This window comes from Callithrix jacchus, chromosome 22 (genome assembly GCF_049354715.1).
Source record: "Callithrix jacchus isolate 240 chromosome 22, calJac240_pri, whole genome shotgun sequence".
NCBI classification, from domain to species: Eukaryota; Metazoa; Chordata; class Mammalia; order Primates; family Cebidae; genus Callithrix; species Callithrix jacchus.
In genome coordinates, this window is record NC_133523.1 from 33,508,309 (window position 1) to 33,528,793 (window position 20,485).

Below are 20,485 nucleotides of genomic sequence, written 5' to 3' on the forward strand. Positions count from 1 at the left end.
GGCAGCGCGGCGGTGCGCCTACGGCTCCCGGCAGTCCCCGCGCGCTAGGCTCTTTGCAGTTTGCTGCTGGCTAGGGCGAAACTACGGTTCCCAGGAGGCCTCGCGCGAAGCGGCTTGGAAGTGGGCAGTCTGGAAGTCACTCGGGCCACCGGAGCTGGCGGCGTCTCCAGCGAGCGGCGCGGAGCCAGACGCCGCGGTCTTGAGGCCCGCGAGGCGGGCAGCCGGGACGCCCAGGTATGTGGCTCCGGGTGCGGGATCGGCCTCGCGCAAGGGTGGCGGGGAATCGGTGGCTGCCCGGACCCCGAGGGTCAGCACGGGCGGACGGCCGGGTGTGGGTACTAGCCGTGGGGGGCGGCGGCGCCGGGACTTGCGCCCTCCGGACCTAGCCGGACTCATGTCCGCATGGCTCAACTTTCCAGGCGTGCACCCCGGCGCTGTGGGGAAGAGCTTGGAGGCGGGGAGTGGTGGATTCGCGTCCCGGCTGTGCCACTCGGGATCTGCGATCTGGGGAAACCGCGCCGAACCTCAATTTCCCCTGCAGTAAAACGAGTAGGAGAGTGTCTTGCGGAGATTCTGTTGAGATAATGGAATAAAACATTTGGCACACAAGAGGCACTTACTACGTGTTTGGGTTATTGTTAGGTCCCCGAAAAATGAGGTGAAGATGTTATCGATTGCATAGGGTGAGGATTAGTTGAGCGTGTGCATGTAAAGAGGTGAGTCCATAGTTAGCACCCAATGCAGGCTAGCTGCTGTTAACCGAGATTATTTTGCTAAGAGCGTTGGTTTGGAAGGCAGAGAGACCCCAGGTTCAAATTTAAACTCTGTCCTTCACCAGCTGTGTGACTTTGAGCAACTGGCTTCATCTTTCTGTGCCTTGGTTTCCCTGTCTATAAAATGGGGATTTAAATAGCAACCACTTCCTCGAGTTGTTTTCAGGATGCAGTGAGAATATCATGTGTAAAGTGCTTAGCACAGCAGCTGGCACTTAACGCTCAGTAAATGGTACCATTTATTCAGCGTTTTCCTAGTGGCCCGGAGACCCTCTGAGGGTGGGCTCTGGCTGTAGGCTTGGTTTCTCCCCCGGGCCAGATTCAGAATTGGTCTAGTTGACTTCCCCTCCTATAACCTCAGGTTCCTCATTTACAAAATGTGATAATAACGAGATCACTCTCAAAGGGTTGTAAGGATTTGCTGAGATTGTATTTCTAGTCCAGCGCCATCTCTCACTAAGTAGCAGCTCTTATGTATTATAATTGTTCTTCAATATTCTCCATCTGGCCCAGAGAATGCCTGACTGTGGGCTGTGACATGACAGTCCTGAGCTCCCCCACACGTTTGCTCCCAGCCTCAGTGTCCCATCTGTGGAATGGTAGTCATAGGACTTTTGTGCCAGGATTGTTTGGATGGTTCCAGGAGATAATTCATGTTTAGTGCTTTGCACAAGACCCAGAGCACAGTAAGTGCTTATTAAATGATGAAATGTATCTTGCTGTTTTTTTTTTCTTTAATAGGCCCTTTCTGCTTCTGTTTGTACCTACATGGCAGAGTGGCCACAGGGTTGGTGTTTCTCCTCACCCCCAAATTTTTTACTCACCAAAGGTTTAATTATGGAACACACTATTGTAAAAAGGCCTAAGAAAAAATGGGACTGACCTACCATTGGTAGTCCCCTGCTCACACTCCCCTCCCCAGTATGTTCACTCCAGTGCTTTAATTATTGTCCCAGTGCCCCCAGCTCTTGCCTCTATGTTTCAAAGCCACTGAGCCCCCTGCCCTCCAGCTCAGATGTGGAGCCTGTGCTTCTTTGATGCCCCTAGTGGCTGTTTCTTGGGCACCATAAACTCAGCATGTCCAACCTGTCACCCTCTCCTCTCAGACCCGGTAGCCACCATCTTGGCAAATGCACCAACATTGACTTGGTTGCCCAAACAAGAAACTTGGGAGTTGCTCTTCTTCCCCAGCCTTCCCACATCCAGTCAATGGGCAAGAAGGACAAAGCTGCCATTTCATAGAAATACCGTTTCATTGCCCATATTGGTCTCCCATCTGATGGACATTAAAAGTTCCCCTCAGCTCCTGGAGGTGGTGGACTTTTCTGACAAGGTTGAGTTGTGTTTCTTTGTTTTTTTTTTTTTTGTTGTTGTTGTTTGTTTTGAGATGGAATCTAGCTCTGTTGCCCAGGCTGGAGTGCGGTGGCGTGATCTCAGCTCACTGCAGCCTCCGTCTCCCAGGTTCAAGCGATTCTCCTGCCTCAGCCTCCTGAGTAGGTGGGATTACAGGTGCCTCAATATGCCCGGCTAGTTTTGTATTTTTAGTAAAGATGGGGTTTCACCTTGTTGGCCAGCCTGGTCTCAAACTCCTGGCCTCAGGTGATCCACATGCCTTGGCCTCCCAAAGTGCTGGGATTGCAGGATGTGAGCCACTGTGCCTGGCCATAACGAGGTTGAGTTTTTTAAGTCATTAAGGATTAATATATGTAAACCTATGTAACATACATATTAATAAGGGTAAGAAGACGTTATAGACTTGGCTAGACCGCAGTGGCCATGGATGTGGCATGAAAGCCTGGCTTTCAGGGGACCCAATTCTGTGATTGTAGCCTAGTAAAGATTGGCTGAGTTGTTAATTTATTTCAGAAAAGTTAGATGGTATCAGGGGCTTAGAATATCCCATGTGGGAGAGTGGCCATCCTGGGCATTTCAGGAGGCAGCTCACATACCACACATCCTAGAAGAGGCTGGGAAGGGCATTTATTAGTGCTCCCTTCAGGTTGAGTTTATTGTCAGAAACCTGTCATTGTGATTTCATTTGATGATAGAATCTGGTGATCTCAATCATGTTTGTGATGGCCACCAAATTTACCTATGTGTTTTTTTAACCTGAAGAAATAAAGCAGCAACTTAAAAAAAATCTTGATTGTTCTCAATGACCAGTGACAGCAGCATGTGGCTTTTTAGCAGTCTGTGTAGAGTGATATAAGAGTTAAATGTGAGTCTGTTTTTCAGGCATTGCAGTTGTTAGGTGGTAAATCAAAAGTGAAATTTAGGATGTGCAGTGATTGGTGCCTCTGCTGTAAAATGTATTTTACTGATATATTTCAAAAATAGGTTTCGTAACTTGCAAAATCTAAATTAATTTATTTACATCTTAAGAGAATTCAACAATCATTTCCTTTAAAATAAAGTATGTTTTTAGCCATTAGAATGAGAGGCTCTTTGGCGGGGTTTGGTGGCTCATGCCTGTAATCCCAGCACTTTGGAGGCTGAAGTAGGCGGATTGCTTGAGCCCAAGAGTTTGAGAGCAGCCTGGGCAACATGGTGAAACCCCATTTCTACAAAAAATTAGTCAGGTGTGGTAGCGTGCACCTCTATCCCAGCTACCCGGGATGCTGAGGCTATAGTGAGCTGTGATTGCCCCATTGCACTCCGGGCTGTGTGACAGAGTGAGACCCTGTCTCAGAAATAAAGAAGAAAAAAGAATGAGAGGTTGTTGGACCAGTTTGTGCATTTGTATATTTTTCAAGTCTGATATTGCTTCTTTTTTTTTCTGAGACAGAGTCTTTCTCTTTTGCCCAGGCTGGAGTGCAGTGGCACAATCTTGGCTCACTGCAACCTCCGCCTCCTGGGTTCAAGCAATTCTCCTGCCTCAGTCTGCTGAGTAGCTGGGACTACAGGCGCGCGCCATCATGCCCGGCTAATTTTTGTTTTTACATGTGATCTTTCAAACCCAAAGTAATTCACAGGAAGAGCCAACACAATCATTAGAAGCACCAGATAGAAATAGGAAAAAGTGATACAGCAGGGATCCCGCTTGGAGATGTTGGGGGCTGAGGGTGAGGGACCCAGCTGCCTCAGAATGAAGGGAGGAGATTTGCCCCAGAAGATAGGAGCCAGCAGAGTGGCCTGTCCACAGTGGGTGGTGGGGGTGAGGGGCTGGTGGTGGAGGATCAGTGGGAAATACCACTCCTCATATTTGCAAGAAGTGTGCCATGGTTGGAAGGTAGCTTAGGTGGCCAGCAGACCAAGTTAATATCCCAGTATAGCCACTAACTTGTGAGATGTGCACTGAGCTTTTTTCTTCGTTGGCAAAATGGGTATGATAGTAGTCTTTATCTCGGTGGTTGTTGGAGACTGAATGAAATGTCTGCAAGCCTTTCAGCACGTTGTCATTAGTCCTGGTAGCTGGTAGCTACTCTTCCTATTTTATTGAGTTGACAAATGTATTGAGTCCCTGCTGTGTGCCGGGTTCTATTCTAGGCACTGAGGAGTCAGCAGTCAATGAGACAGACAAGATCCTTGCTGTCCTAGAGTTTATATTCTAGCCGTTCCAGCTAGGGAAGACACATGATAAACAGAATCATTTCACTTATTATTATTTTTTTGATACGGACGGAGTCTTGCTGTCATCCAGGCTGGAGTGCAATGGCACAATCTTGGCTCACTGCAACCACCGCCTCCAAAATTCAAGTGATTCTCCTGCCTCAGCCTCGAGTAGCTGGGACTACAGCCATGCTCCAACCTGCTAATTTTTGTATTTTTAGTAGAGGAGGGGTTTTGCCATGTTAGCTAGGCTGGTCTCAAACTCTTGACCTCAGGTGATCCACCCGCCTCGGCCTCGTACAGTGCTGGGATTACAGGAATGAGCCACATGCCCAGCATTTTTTTTTTCTTTTAATTAAAAAAATCCTGATCCTGCCTCTTCAGGTGGTTTTAACTGTGATGGAGAAAATTTAACAGGGTAAGAAAATGACTGATGGGGCAAGATGGTGGTGGGGGAAGAGGTGGCTGCTTTAGCTTGGATTGTCAGGGAAGGCCTCCCAAGCCTCTTTGAGGAGCCATGTGAACTGAGACCTTAATAAGCTGCGCCACTGGCTATGCCAAAAGCTGGGGAAAGAACATTCTAGGCAGAGGGAACAGAGAGTGTTAAGGTCCAGAGGTGGGAGTGAGTTTGCTGTAAAGAGTGTCAATGTGACTGGAAAAGACTGGATTCCTAGTTTTCAAGTTTATACTACTTCATTTTTTTTCTTTTTCTTTTTCTTTTTTTTTTTTTTTTTGTGACAGGGTCTTGCTCTGTCGCCCAGGCTGTAGGATAGTGGTGTGATCTCAGTTCACTGCAACCTCTGCCTCCTGGCTCAAGTGATCCTCCTGCCTCAGCCTCCCAAGGAGCTGGGATTATAGGAATGCGCCACCACACCTGGCTAATTTTTTTTTGGTACTTTTAGTAGAGACTGGGTTTCACCATCTTGGTCAGGCTGGTCTCAAACTGCTGACCTCAAGTGATCTGCCCGTCTAGTCCCCCCAAAGTGCTGGGATTACAGGTGTGGGCCACATTTTTTGGATATTTTTGTAGAGACCCATTTTGGCCAGGCTGATCTTGAACTTCTGGGCTCAAAAGTGATCCTCCACCCTCAGCCTCCCAAAGTGCTGAGATTACAGGCATGAGCCACCATACCTGGCCTACTTTAATTTTTATAAAATAATAATACTGATAGCAGCTAACATTTACTTGGTGCTTGAGCTGTGCTAGATGCTCTTCTAAGCATTTCATAGATTTCCTCTGTTAGTCCCGACTGTGGTCCAATCAAGTAATTAACTTGATTGAACTCATTTTGCAGATGCGGAAACTGATTCCACCCTCCATGCTCTTCACCTGCATTACAAACTCTTCTTCCCAGGCCCTCCTTACTAGGCAGAGGCAGATTGAGGAAGCGGACATGGCATTTCCTTTCCATGCTGTTTGACATGCAAAGCATTTTAGACTGTATTTAGTACCTAATTCATATAGTAGCAGGTGTGGCCTGGGATATTGTGGCATCATTTTCACTCTCAATGAGACATGATAGGGATGGGTTGGTGGTGGTTTCAAAACTAAAGACCCTTCAGCAGAGCCTGTCAAGTAAAACAAGGTTGACTGCTTGGCTCCCATTCCAGGCACAGGTTAGCATGAACCAAAGTGTTGTGTCTAAGGAGAGAGGGGAGCAGGGTGTCTGCTTTGGGTGAGCTATGCAAGGCGACTTGAGAGTCGGCTGGAAAAGGTTTTTTTTTTTTTTTTTGAGTCAGAGTCTCCCTCTGCCACCCAGGCTGGACTGTGTTGGCGTGATCTTGGCTCACTGCAACCTCTGCTGCCCAGATTCAAGCGATTCTCCTGCCTCAGCCTCCTGAGCTGGATAGCAGGCAGGCATCAGCCACTGGGCCCAGCTAATTTTTGTATTTTTAATAGAGATGGGGATTCACCATGCTGGTCAGGCTGGTTGAACTCCTAACCTCAGGTGATCCTCCCGCCTCGGCCTCCCAAAGTGCTGGGATTACAGACGTGAGCAACTCCGTCTGACCTTATCTCTGCAAAAAAATTTTAAATTAGCCAGGCCTGGTGACGTGCCCCTATAGTCCTTACTCAGGAGGCTGAGGTGAGAGGATCACTTGAGGCCAGGCACTCCCATGCCTTGAGCCCAGGAGATCAAGGATACAGTGAGCTATGATCACACCAGTCTGTCTCTTAAAGAAAAAAAAAAAAAAAAAAAGAACTGAAAGTCTGGAGAGTATCTTTCATCTGCCCATTTATGAAGCATTTCTTCACCTACCATACCCTGTGTGCTAGGCTCCATGCTTGACACTGACAGAATGAAGTTGAATAAGACACTGATTCTCAAAGGCCCATGGCAGTGCTGTCCATTAGAAATATAATGTGGGGCTCGGTGCGGTGGCTCATGCCTGTAATCCCAGCACTTTGGGAGGCCGAGGCAGGCTGATAACTTGAGTTCAGGAGTTCAAGACCAGCCTGGCCAACATGGAGAAACCCCATTTCTACTTAAAATACAATATTAGCTGGGTGTGGTGGCGCACACCTGTAATCCCAGCTACTCAGGGGGCTGAGACAGAATCCCTTGAACCCTGGAGGTGAAGGTTGCAGTGAGTCAAGATCACTCCAGCCTGGGCAACAGAGCAAGACTCCTTCTCAAAAAAAAAAAAAAAAAAAAGAAAAAGAAAAAAAGGAATATAATGTGGGCCACTGATGAGACTCACATATATAATTAAAAATTTTCTAGTAGCCATATTTTAAAAAGTAAAAGGAAGCAGGTAAGTAATTTTAGTGATATATTTTATTTCATCTAAAACATTTTATTTTATTATTTTTTAAGACCGAGTCTTTTTTTTTTTTTTTTGAGACGGAGTTTCGCTCTTGTTACCCAGGCTGGAGTGCAATGGCGCAATCTCAGCTCACCGCAACCTCCACCCCCTGGGTTCAGGCAATTCTCCTGCCTCAGCCTCCTGTGTAGCTGGGATTACAGGCACGCGCCACCATGCCCAGCTAATTTTTTGTAATTTTTAGTAGAGACGGGGTTTCACCGTGTTGACCAGGATGGTCTTGATCTGTTGACCTCGTGATCCACCTGCCTCGGCCTCCCAAAGTGCTGGGATTACAGGCTTGAGCCACCGCGCCCGGCCGTAAGACGGAGTCTTGCTGTCACCCAGGCTGGAGTGCAGTGGCACAATCTCGGCCTGCCATTCATTTCAATGAATATAAAAATCGTTAATGAGCTATTGTACATCCTTTGTTTCATGTTAAGCCTTTGACATACAATGTGTATTTTCCACTTCCGGCACAGCTCAGTTTGCACCAGCCATGTGTCAGGTACTTGGTAGCTACATCTGGTTAATGGCTACTACATTGGTCAGCATGGGCTGTCAAATCCAAGGTGGTAGTTCAGTGATAGATCAGACAGGCCACCCCTGTTTTATCTTGGTGGAGAAGAGCAGATGTATGATGAAAAGCAGGTTTATCTTAAGCAGGTATAGCTCACCTTAGAGCTACTGTCTGTCAGACTTGCCCTATGTGCCTGGCACTGTGTTTAGTGTTGGTGGGTGTTACTTGTGTTCTGAGGTGCCAGGGACCACGGTTATTCCCATTTTGCAGTTGAGGAAGCTAAAGTAAAGCAATGAGAGGCCACTTGCTCAAAGTTGGGAGATGGCGGAGGCTGAATTTGAGCTCCGGTACAGAGTGTATACTTTAAGCCTGTTTCATATGCTGCGTTGGAGGGTGTTTAAGGGGGATAGGGTCTGAGTTTTGAGCAATGAAAACCACAGGAGGGACGTGTTACACAAAATTGATTCTCAGGCTGGTCGTAGAAGACTTGTAATCCTAGCATTTTGAGAATTGGAAAACTAGTCTAGTTGTTAGAGAAACCCAGCTTTACGGTTTGTTTGTTTTTTTTTGTGTGTGTGAGACAGAGTCTCCCTCTATTGCACAGGCTGGAGGGCAGTGGCACAATCTCAGCTCACTGCAAGCTCTGCCTCCTGGGTTCAAGCAATTCTTCTGCCTCAACTTCACGAGTAGTTGGGACTACAAGAGTGCGCCATCACACCCAGCTTGTTTTTGTATTTTTAGTAGAGACGGGGTTTTACCGTATTGGCCAGGCTGGTCTCGAATTCCTCACCTCATGATCTGCCTTCCTCAGCCTCCCAAAGTGCTGGGATTACAGGTGTGAGCCACTATGCCTAGCCAATCCCAGCATTTTGGGAGGCCCAGGCAGGAGCATCGCTTAAGCCCAGGAGTTTGAAACCAGCCTGGACAACAGTGAGTCTCCATCTCTATAAAAAATTAGAAAATTAGCTGGGTGTGGTGGTGTGTGCCTGTAGTCCTAGCTGCATGGGCGGCTGAGGAAGGAGGATTGCTTTAGACCAGGAGGTCAAGGCTGCAGTGAGCCGTGATTGCGCTGCTGCACTCCAGCCTGGGTGACAGAGCAAGACCCTGTCTCAAAAAAAAAAAAAAAAAACAACTTTCCAATTTTTCAGCGTTGATCTCTGGGTTTACATTGGTGCCGGGGTGCTGGTTTGAGACCTGAATGATTGAGAGGTCCACTCCTTAAATTGACCTCTAGGTTTGCTGGAACCTGGAACCTTATCTCCCAGGAAAGAGAGGGGTCTTTGGGGAGTTGGGAGGAGGGGGTGGGCAGGGAGACTGAGGAAGGTAGGAAAGGTCTTGGGCTTGTTGGAAACCTCATTTCTAAACTGCTGCTTTGGGACCAGAAGTGGTGGCTCACACCTATAATCCCAGCACTTTGGGAGGCTGAGGAGGGCAGATAACCTGAGGTCAGGAGTTTGAGACCAGACTGGCCAACATGATGAAACCCCATCTCTACTAAAAGTACAAAAATTAGCCAGACCTGATGGTACACACCAGGATGGTAATCCCAGCTGCTTAGGAGGCTGAGGTGGGAGAATTGCTTGAACCCAGGAGGCGGAGGCTGCAGTGAGCCAAGATCGAATCACTGCACTCCAGCTTGGGCAAGAGAGCGAGACTCCATTTCAAAACAAACAAACAAACTGCTGCTTTGGGCGTGAAGCCTCTTGTGTCTCTGACTCTGGCCCTCATTGCTGTGGATTCTGGTGGAAGCAACAGCAGAGCTTAGCGTGTGAATGTGTCTTACCCTTTCTGTGCTCCAAAGATATTGCCAGTGGATGGGGTATGGGGAGGGGACATCACAGTGGTTTCCTCTGTCAACTCAGCGAGGGTCGTGGTTCTATACTTTTTGGTGGTTTCAGGTGCAGGATGAATGCCAGCCTCCTACCCAAACAGGGCAGGTGCTGGAGATTCTCAGCTTGTTCCTCTCTCCAGGTGGTGCTCACCACACTTACCTGCAACTGCCAGACAGTGCCTGTCATTTAAGATGCTCAGTACGAATCTGTTGACTGAATTAATGATGTAAGCTAGCATTCACTGAGCTCTTACTATGTAGGAGGCTCTGTTCTGCGTGCTTCTCATGTAATACCCCATTTACTCCTTAGAACCACTCCCGGGGTAGGTACTGTTGTTATTCCTATGTCTTGTAAGAGGAAACTGAGGTACAGAGAAGTTCAAGTGACAGAGGTAGTGAGTCTCAAATTCAGGATTCAGATGCAAGCCTCTGGCTCCACGGTCTAGGCTCCTAAACACTCACTGTGTGCTCTTTCCGGGAATGGACAGATGAACAGATGGGTGGACAAGCAGGACCATACTCACTAGTTCCAGCCTCTCCACTCTCCACGTGATCTCTGAGCTTCTGTTTTGGGGAAGCTCCGCAACAGATCCCAGGGCCCGTTGGTCCCTGAGGCTTGTTTTTTTTTGTTTGTTTCTTTTGAGACCAAGTTTTGCTCTTGTTGCCCAGGCTGCAGTGCAGTGGTGCAGTCTCGGCTCACTGCAACCTCTGCCTCCCGGCTTCAAGCGATTCTCCTGCCTCAGCCTCCCGAGTAGCTGGGATTACAGGCATGTGCCACCACACTCGGCTTATTTTGTATTTTGAGTAGAGACGGGGTTTCTGCATGTTGGTCAGGCCGGTCTCTAACTCCCGACTTCGGGTGATCCGCCTGCCTCAGCCTCTAACAGTGCTGGGGTTACAGCTGTGAGCCATCACGCCTGGCCAGGCCCTGAGGCCTTAGTGTAATACCCTCTGGACAGTACTTCTTGGTTTGTAATTTTTTTTTTTTTTTATGGAATGCTTCATGAATTTGCATGTCATCCTTGCACAGGGGCCATGCTAATCTTCTCTGTATCGCTCCAATTTTTTAGCATATGTGCTGCCGAAGCGAGCACATTTTTTTTTGTTTTTGTTTTTGAGACAGGGTCTCACTCTATCACCCAGGCTGCAGTACAGTGGCATGATCATAGCTCCCTGCAGCCTCGACCTCCTGTCCTCAAGCAATCCCCCCATCCCAGTCTTCTGAGTAGTTAGGGCTACAGGTGTGCATGACCATGCCCAGCTAATTTTTTATTTTCTGTAGAGACAGGACCTCTCAGTGTTACATAAGCTGGTCTTGAACTCTTGGACCCAAGTGATCTTCCCTTTGTCCTCCCAAAGTGTTGGGATTACAGGCATGAGCCCACCATACCCGACCTAAAAAGTCCTTATCTGTAAGTTGCTCATGCTAAAATACCTATGATTAAACTGTTAAGATGTCTAGGATTTGCTTCAAAATAATACAGACAGGCGGAGAGTACAGGGGCTCAAGTGTGTGTGGGTGAATCAGAGATGAAATATGATTGCCCGTGAATGGAACTATTGAAGCTGGACAATGAGGGCTTATTATACTCTTTTTTTTTGCCGTGGTGTATTTGAAATGTATCATCATGAAAAGTTAAAAACAAGTACAACAAATTCACCCAGCATTTGTGTATTTCAAGCTCAAGTGTATATACAGGGGAATTCCCTGCCTCTGCTTAGTACACTTATATAATACAAATATTTGCTTTTTTTTTTCTTCTCTATTATATGAGTTAATACTTGGCCCACAGCTTTAGAAGCCCCTTTGATAAAGCCGTGTCTGACATCAGTGGGAACACCCAGCCAGGTCCCAGCAGCCCTGGCTTCTTTGAGCAGTGAGCACCCTGGCACTGGCCTTCAAGTTGGTTTACTGAGGTCCCTCTTCCCTGAGGTCTGTTTCCCTCAAGCACCTGCCTGTGGGGCCCCTCCCACATTTTTTACAAGGACTTGTTTCAACAAGAAGCCTCAGACCCTCCCCTCAGGACAGACATGCACAGATCTGACACCGGGCCTTCCTCTGGTGGGTCTTTGTTGAGGCCCCACACAAACTGGAATCCAGCCTTCAGTGTACCCACAGCACCACAGCAGGAGGCAGGAAACGTGCCTCTTTCAGTTCTGACTCTGGACAAAAGAAGAAAAGGGGCAAGATGCAGCTTGTGACAGTGCCTGGGAGCTGATGGTATTTCTAATCAAGCCAGCAGCTACAGTGCCTTCAAGCCAGCATACACTCCCCGTTCACATCACTGCATTTATGCTCTGGGGATCTGGAACAACAGCATATCAGTATGTGGTGCAGTTCTAATGTGGAAGTGGCAGGAAAGAGGGGAACATTTGGGGGCTTCTCCTGATGGAGTACTGCCTGGTAGGTAGAGATGGTTGATGGGAATAGGAGCGCTGGTTGGTCTGATCCTGCCAGTGCTGGTGCTGTTCGTTGCATCTGAAGGTGAGCTCTTCTCTCCAGTGCCCTGGTTTTTTTTTTTGAGATGAAGTCTCTCCCTGTCCGCCCTGGCTGGAATGCAATGGTGCAATTTTGGCTCACTGCAACCTCTGCCTCCTAGGTTCAAGCGATTCTCCTGCCTCAGCCTCCTTAGTAGCTGGGACTACAGGCATCAGCCACCATGCCCGGCTAATTTTTTGTATCTTTAGTATAGATGGGGTTTCACCGTGTTGGCCAGGCTGGTCTCAAACTCCTGACCTCATGATCCACCCACCTCAGCCTCCCAAAGTGCTGGTATTACAGGCGTGAGCCACTGCGCCTGGCCCTCCAGTGCTGTTTTTCTATGCTGCGCCGTTTGTTTGCAGGGTGGAAGGCAGGGGAAGTCCTGTACCCCCTCTAGCTTCCATAACTTCCATCCCCAGCACCATCTTCATCTCTGTCCTTTCTTTTTCTTTCTTTTTTTTTTCTTGAGACAAGGTCTTGCTCTTTCACCCTCTACAGTGCAGTGGTGTGATCACGACTCACTGCAGCCTTGGTCCTCCCACTTCAGCCTCCCAAGTAGCTGGGACCCCACGTACATGCCACCACGGTGGGATAATTTTTGTATATTTTTGTAGAAACAGGTTCTTGTTATGTTGTTGTGACTGGTCTTGAACTCCCGGCTTCAAGCAGTCCTCCTTCCTTAGCCTCCCAAAGTGCTGAGATCACAGGCATGAGCCACCATGCCCTGCCTCTTTTTCTTTCAAAGGCACTTTTTGCAGTTCTTTCAGGAGAGAGGCTTTCAGTGAGTCTAGTGTGGAGAGAATGCCGGAAGCTCTGTCTTCAGTGTAGGTGGCTTGATTCTTGCGTATTTCCCAGTGTGCACTGCACGTTGGATCTGAGGGCAGCAAACCCCAAATGCTGATGCCATGAGTCTGATTTCTTTTTTTTTTTTTTTTTTTTGAGATGAGTCTTGCTCTGTCACCCAAGCTGCAGTAAAGTGACATAATCTTAGCTCACGGCAACCTCCACCCACCAGGTTCAAGGAATTCTCCTGCCTCAGCCTCTCTGGTCGTTGGGATTATAGGCGCTGGCCACCACACCCAGCTAATTTTTTGTATTTTTTTTTAGTAGACTTGGGGTTTTGCCGTGTTGGCCAGGCTGGTGTTGAACTCCTGACCTCAGGTGATCCAACCACTTCAGCCTCCCAAAGTGCTAGGATTACAGGTATGAGCCACCATGTCTGGCCTTGATTTTTAAACGTATCAAGTCCTCAGTGAGGGGAGCACTGTTTTAGATACAAGGGTATAGCAATGAGCAAAACAGATGAGGCTTCTCACCCTTCTGGGGCTCACTTTCAAATGGGAGAGTCAGTCAACAAACAAGATAAAGAAATAAAACGCATACTATGTCAGGTGGTGACAAGTGCAAAGGGGCAGAAATCGAACAGGGTAAGGGCCTAGGAAGCAGTCGCGCATGGCTTCACAGTGGGGATGTGTTCCGAGAAATGCATTGTTAGGCTCTTCCGTTGTGTGACCATCATAGAATGTACTTGCTGCAAACCGAGGTGGTACAGCCTCCTCCACACCTAGGCTCTATTGGGGCAGGCTATTGCTCCTAGGCTACAAACCTACATGGCATGTGACTGCCCTGAATTCTGCCGGTAGCTGTAACACAATGGCAAGTGTTTGTGTATCTAAACACTGAAAAGGTACTGTGAAAAATATGGCATAAAAGATGTTTTTTACAAGGAGCACCTGTGCAGGGTACCTACCATGGATGGAGCTTGCAGGACTGGAAGTTGCTCTGGTGAGTGAATGGGAAGGCTAGGACACTACTGTACATACTGTGGAGTTTATAGACTGGATGTTTCAGCAACACTAAGTTTATTTGAAAAAATAGTCCCTCAATAATAAATTAACCATAATAAATTATACATAAGTTATAGCTTACTGTAACCTGTTTACTTTGTAAACTTTTATATTTCTTAGCTGTTTGGTTTTTTTTGTTGTTTTTTGTTTGTTTTGCTTTGTTTTGTTTTGTTTGAGATGAAGTCTTGCTCTTTCTGTCGCCCAGGCTGGAGTGCAGTGGTGTGATCTCAGCTCATGGCAACCTCTGCCTTCCGGGTTCAAGCGATTCTCCTGCCTCAGTCTCCCAAGTAGCTGGGACTACAGGCACCTGTAATCTAATTTTCTTCTCTCTCTCTTTTTTTTTTTTTTTTTTTTTGTCTTTTTAGTAGAGATGGGGTTTCACCATGTTGGCCAGGCTGGTCTAGAACTCTTGCCCTTGGGTGATCTGCCTGCCTGTGCTGAGGTTATAGACCTGAGCCAATGTGCCCTGCCTCGACTCGTTTGTAATACCACTAAGCTTACAACACACCTTATTCAGTTGGACAAAATATTTTCTTTATATCCTTTTTCTGTAAGCTTTTTTCTATTTTTAAATTTAAAATTTTCTATTTTTTTTTTTTGCCTTTTGAGCTTCTTTTAGTAAAAACTAAGACACAAACACATGAGCCTAAGCCTACATGGGATCATTAGTATCACTGTTCCTTCTCCACGTTTTGTCCCACTGGAGGGTCTTCAGGGGGCAGTAACACGTGGAGCTGTCACTTCCTATGATAACAGTGCCTTCTTCTGGAATACCTCCTGGAGGGCCTGCCTGAGGCTGTTTTATAGCTTTTTTTGCATATAAGTAGAAGGAGCACACTCTAAAATAACAAAATATATATATATATATATACACATACACAGCCTGGCCAACATGGCAAAATGCATCTCTACTAAAAATACAAAAATTAGCCGGACATAGTAATAGTTGCCTGTAATCCTAGCTGCTTGGGAGGCTGAAGCAGGAGAATCGCTTGAACCTGGGAGGCAGAGGTTGCAGTGAGCTGAGATTGGTCACTACACTCCAGCCTGGGTGACAGAGCTAGACTCTGTCTCAAAAAAAAAAAAAAAAGATATCATATATATAATAAATATGTAAACCAGTAATATAATCATTTATTATCCTTATCAAGTATTACGTACTGTTCATGGGCCCGGCGGGGTGGCTCATGCCTGTAATCCCAGTACTTTGGGAGGCTGAGGAGGGCGGATCACCTGAGGTCAGGAGTTCTAGACCAGCCTGGCCAACATGATGAAACCCCACCTCTACTAAAAATACAAAAATTAGCTGGGTGACGTGGCATGCACCTGTAATCCTAGCTACTCAGGAGGCTGAGGTAGGAGAATCACTTGAACCCAGGAGGCAGAGATTGCAATGAGCCGAGATCACACCACTGCACTCCAGCCTAGGCAGTAGAGTGAGACTCTGTGTCAGAAAAAAAAATATTCTCTACTGTACAGGATTGTATGTGCCATGTTGTCTTTCCATGACTGGAAGCACAGTAAGTTTGTTTACACCAGCATCATAATAAACAGGTGAATAATGCATGATGCATAGACCTTCTTGTGGCTCCCATGTCACTAGGCAATAGGAATTTTTCAGCTCCATTTTCGTCGTATGGGACCACCCTTGTAGGTCGTCTTATGGGTCCATCACTGACTGAAACACTGTTAGGCAACACATGACTGCATTAGGGTGGAAGGTGTTGAAATTTTGGGCAGGGTGGCCAGGGATGGCATCTCTGTGAAGGAGACTCCAGGATAGACCTGAAGGAGGTAGGGGAGTGGGAACAGCCAGTGCAAAGGCCCTGAGGCAAGGGGCCTGGTAAGATTGAGGCCCACATGGCTGGAGCAGCGTGAGCCAGGGAAAGTGGGAGGGATGAGGGTAGAGAGGAGACAGATTTGCAGATCTCTTAGGGTCCTGCACAGGTTTGTCTTTTCTTTTCTTTCTTTCTTTTTTCTTTTTGAGACAAGAGTCTTGCTCTGTCACCCAGGCTGGAGTGCAGTGGCACGATATTGGCTCACTGCAACTTCTGCCTCCTGGGTTCAAGTGATTCTCATGCCTCAGCCTTCTGAGTAGCTGGGACTACAGGTGTGTGCCACCACATCTGGCTAATTTTTGTATTTTTAGTAGAGACGGGGTTTCGCCATATTGGCCAGGACATTCTTGAACTCCTGACCTTGTGATCCACACGCCTCAGCCTCCCAAAGTGCTGGGTTTACAGATGTGAGCCACCGCGCCCGGCCAGGTTTGTCTTTCTCTGGTTGAGAAGGGAAGATTTTGCAGGGTTGATTTAGTACACTTTTGAAAAGTTTGACTAGTGACCACCCATACATGGAACCGAAGCAACGAAAATAGGGCACCCAGTTCCCTTCCCAAGAGACCACTGCCATTCCGATTTCCTGCTGGTGACCAATTCCTTGACACTACATTATTTTAGTGAGTTTCCTGTATTTTCTTGTATTAGGTTGAACAGACTGAAATTGCGCTTTTGTGGGTCAAGAATGGTTACATATTGGCAATTTTATGAGGTTCAGCCTAACAGCTTCCATTCAGGAACATGAGGAATTTGGCCAATCCTTTCTTGCTGTAAAGGTTGGTGGTCCTACTGGCATTCCTCCTGGATCTCACCTTCCTGCCTGTGACACCAGGGTGTGAAAACCCCTGCTCCACTTGTAGCCTCAAACTGGGGCTTGCTATAAAGCCCAGTCAGAGGCTGCCTCTTCTCATGGGGACCTCACCTGGTGGATGATGTTAGTCACTTTGGCTTTCTGCATCTTGGTGCCACCAGTTTTGAAATCACAGCTCCTAGAGGGAGGGGCACCCGTGGGCTCTTGCTGGATGTTTGGTGTGACTCACATGGTGGGGGGTGCCCTCTGGAACTCGTGGGCATTCTGGATCAGTCACCAAGCAGAGTAGCTGGCAGAGCACCCTGCTTGAAGTGCCTGGGAATCTCTGCAGGGACCAGGTGGTTCAGGCTTGGGGAGGAGGCCTGAGGAGCTGTGCACCTCCCTGAAGTGCAGGTGCACCAGTGGAACCCCAGGGCACTGGCCTGGATCCTGTGGGAGGGAGTGGAGGTGAAGCAACTTTAAAGGAGATACAGTGCCAACTTGGGAAATGCCCAGTTGGGAAGATGTGCCAGTTGGTGAGTCTTTGGCTGCAAACAGTAGTAACAGCATCAGCAGCAACAACTGCAGCAGCAAACAGGCAATGGACGTAGAGTCTGCTGCCTGCAAGACACTGTGCCGGGTCCTTCCCATGAAGCCTCCTTTAAGCCTCACGTAAACCCTGTGAGATACTATTCTCCCTTTGCAGATGAGGTAACTACATTTGAATAAGTTGTTCAAGGTCAGGCAGCTAGAAAAAGGCGGTGACGTGATTTTTTTTTTAAGATTCATGGGGTACATGTGCAGGTTTGTTGCATGAGTATATTGTGTGATGCTGAGGTTTTGGGGTATGGATGCTGTCACCCAAATAGTGAACAGAGCACCCAATAGGTAGATTTTCAACCCTTGCCCTGCTCCCTCTTGGCTTTTGGAATCTCCAGTGTTTATTGTTCGTGTGTGTGTGTGTGTGTGTGTGTGTGTGTGTGTACCCAATGTTTAGAAGAACATGGGGTGCTTGGTTTTCTGTTTCTGTATGCATTCCCTTAGGATAATATTCTCCAGCTACATCTATGTTGCTGCAACAGACATGATTTCATTCTTCTTTATGGTTCTTTAGTAATCCATGGTGTATATGTACCACATTATCTTTATCCAGTTCACTGCTTATGGGCATCTGGGTGGATTCCATGGCTTTGCTATTGGGAATAGTGCTGTGATGAGCCTACAAACGCAGGTGTCTTTGGTAGAACGGTTCCTTTTCCTTTGGGTCGATACCCACTAATGGAATTGCTGGGTCAAATGGTAATTCTATTTTTAGTTCTTTGAGAAATCTCCAAACTGCTTTCCACAGTGGCTGAGCTCATTTACATTCCCACCAACAGTGTATAAGCGTGGTCATGTGATTTAGATTCAGGCAATCTGACTCCAGAGTTGGATCCTAACTCTTAAGCTCTGTTTGCTACGGCAGTGATTTTCAAACCTGAGCAAGGCCAGGTGCGGTGGCTCACATCTGTAATCCCAGCACTTTGGGAGGCCGAGGCAGGCAGATCATCTGAGACCAGGAGTTTGAGGCCAGCCTGGACAAATGGTGAAACCCCATCTTTACTAAAAATACAAAAATTAGCTGGGTGTGGTGGTGCACACCTGTGGTCCCAGCTGTTCGGGAGGCTGAGGCAGGAGAATCACTTGAACCTGGGAGGTGGCAGTTACTGTGAGCCAGGATCGTTCCACTACACTCCAGCCTGGGCAACCGAGTGAGTGAGACTTTGTCTCAAAAAAAAAATACAAAAAACCTGAGCCAGGATTAGAATCCTTGGAGGGCTTGGTAAAACACATATTGCTGGGCCCCACCCCGAGTTCCTGATTCCGGAAATCTAGCTTGGGAATTTGCATTTTATGGTGACACTGGTGCCCCTGGTCTAGGAAGCCTGTTTTGAGAACCATGAGCTACTGTAATAGGAAGCCCAGATGAAACTGATCTGAAATAATGAGATTTATGATCTCATATAACAAACCTGTAGGTAGGCAGCACAGGAGTTGACTAGGCAGTTCCACAATGCCTGCAAGGACCCTGTCCTTCTCCTTCAAGCTACCCTGCCATCCACGGTGTGTCTCCTGTGTCCTTAGGCTCCCTGTGTGGCCACAAGATGACTGCCCAGGGCTCCAGTTGGCACACTCTGACAGGGCCACATCCAGCAGCAGAAAGAGGGCATTTCTCATTTGCTGTGTATCTCTTTAAGAGTGTGGAAACTGGCCAAGTGTGGTGGCTCAGGTCTGTAATCCCAGCACTTCGGGAGGCCAAGGTGTGCGGATCACTTGAGGTTGGGAGTTTGAGACCACCCTGGCCAACATAATGAAACCCTGTCTCTACTAATAAATACAAAATTTAGGCCAGGCATGGTTGCTCACGCCTGTAATCTTAGCACTTTGGGAGGCCGAGGTGAGTGGATCACCTGAAGTCAGGAATTTGAGACCAGCCTGGCCAACGTCGTGAAACCCAGTCTCTAATAAAAATACAAAAATTAGCTGGGTGTGGTGGCGGGTGCCTGTAATCCCACCTACTCCTGCTGAGTCAGGAGAATCGCTGGAACCCGGGAAGTAGAGGTTGAAGTGAGCCAAGATTGTGCCATTGCACTACAGCTTAGATATGAGGAAAATCTGCGAGGTTTCATTGATTTCCTTACCTCACAGATTTTCCTCATATCTCATTGGCCAACATTGTGACATGTGACCCTGCCCAGAGAAATCAGCCAAGGGCCAATCAGGATTGACTTGCTGGGTCTGGAGCCAGCCTTACCTGAAGTATGTGGTACAGGGAGGGAAGTGGCTACAGGAATAAAATAAGAGTGCCATTTAGGAAAGGACTGGGAGAGGGGGTGGATATTGGGCAGGCAGACAATTGGATCTGCTGCAGAAATAAGTGAAACAGAGTGAAAGCATGAGACCCATGCGTTTTTGTCATTGTGCTTACCAACTTTGTTTTGTCATTACCTGAATCAGGACTTCACTTTTTGTTCTCTAATCGTGCCTACCTTTCAAACTGTGTGCACAGAGTCCCTGTACCACAAGAACTCTGAATTTTGTTGGAATACCAAGTATTTTGTTTGACAATTCAGGGAAACCTGAGTTGGGTGATGAGGCAGGAGTCTGAAGGTTAAGAGTGTGTGGTCTTGAGAGCACTCACTCACTCTGCTCAGAAACGCCTGGGTCCCTTCTCCCTTCTCTTTCCCCTCCTTGCAAAGGCTGAGTTTCTCCCTCTGAGAGTTGTCCTTGGATGAAAGGAGAGGATGCTGGTCAAGGGCTTACCCCCAGGGGCCACCACATGGTAAGTGCTTACCAAGCCTCTGCTGTTTGGTTTGTGGAGTTTCGGAGTTTTGCTCTTGTTGCCCAGGCTGGAGTGCAGTGGCGCCATCTTGGCTCACTGCAATTTCCGCCTCCCAGGTTCAAGGGATTCTCCTGCCTCAGCCTCCTGAGTAGCTGGGATTGTACTCACCATGCCAGGCTAATTTTTGTGTTTTAAATAGAGGCAGGGTTTCTCCATGTTTGTCAAGCTGGTCTCAAATGCTCCACCTCACGTGATCCACCTACCTTGGCCTTCCAAAGTGCTGGGATTACAGGCGTGAGCCACCATGCCAGGCCATTGTTTGTTGTTTTTAGAGACAGTTTTGTTCTGTCACCCAGGCTAGAGTGCAGTGGCGTGATCATGGCTTACTGCAGCCTCAACCTCCTGGACTCAAGCTATCCTCCCACCTCAGCCTCCCATGTAGCTGGGACCACAGGTTCATGCCACCGTACCGGGCTAATTTTTTCTTTCTTGGAGACGAAGACTCATTTTGTTGCCCAGGCTGGTCTCGAACTCTTGGGGCTCAAGTGATCCTCCCATCTCATCCTTCGAAAGTTCTGGGATTACTGGTGTGAGCCACAGTGCCCAGCATAAATATGACTTATAATAAGTAGTATTTGATAATCCTGCACCCCCTCACCAAAAAAAAATCTATGAAAAGTGACCATCCCTTTTGCAAACTGTAACGTTCTGAGGATGCCTGTTGCTGC

General features: G+C 47.6%; 1 protein-coding gene and 1 non-coding gene across 9 annotated transcripts in view; one reads left to right on the forward strand and one right to left on the reverse strand.

Annotated features, from left to right (window-relative positions):
* SIPA1L3 (signal induced proliferation associated 1 like 3) overlaps positions 1-20,485 on the forward strand; it is a 323,626-nt gene that overhangs the window by 35,500 nt on the left and 267,641 nt on the right. For 4 of the 8 annotated variants that reach the window (XM_078359219.1, XM_078359218.1, XM_078359230.1 and 1 more), the window contains exon 1: positions 127-234. The exons of the other annotated variants lie outside the window; for them this stretch is intronic. The gene's annotated coding sequence lies outside the window, so the exon portion shown is untranslated. Of the gene's footprint in view, positions 1-126; positions 235-20,485 lie in introns of those variants that run through there. 8 annotated transcript variants of the gene reach the window in all.
* On the reverse strand, positions 10,464-10,572 carry LOC118150335 (U6 spliceosomal RNA). Its single transcript, XR_004738448.1, has one exon. It is a non-coding gene; the product is annotated as a U6 spliceosomal RNA (small nuclear RNA).